This window comes from Haliaeetus leucocephalus, unplaced genomic scaffold (assembly GCF_000737465.1).
Source record: "Haliaeetus leucocephalus isolate CR32 unplaced genomic scaffold, Haliaeetus_leucocephalus-4.0 Scaffold362, whole genome shotgun sequence".
Classification (NCBI taxonomy): domain Eukaryota; kingdom Metazoa; phylum Chordata; class Aves; order Accipitriformes; family Accipitridae; genus Haliaeetus; species Haliaeetus leucocephalus.
Genome location: NW_010972798.1, coordinates 866,404 through 866,720, shown reverse-complemented (window position 1 = coordinate 866,720; position 317 = coordinate 866,404).

Genomic DNA, 317 nt, shown 5'->3' with positions numbered 1-317 from the left:
CCCCGCCGCGCGCCCGCCGCCGGAGGGGCGGCCGGCGGGCAGGCTCTGCGCTCCGCAGCCTCCTCCTGCCGGTACCTATCTCCGCTTATTCACCAGCGGGATGACAAATCTCCCGGGCGGGTGTCTGCCCCGTCCTCCCAGACGGCCCTGCGTCCTCATCTCCGCGGCAGGCTCGTCGGCGAGGTGAGTAACTGCGAAGCAACTTCACCACAAGAGGGTTTGTTTTGCTTTTTCTTCTCCTCCCGCCCTCCCCGCTCTGACACGGAGGCCGGGAGCCGCCGCCTCACCCTCTCCCCGCCCGGGCCGGCGGCGGGGGG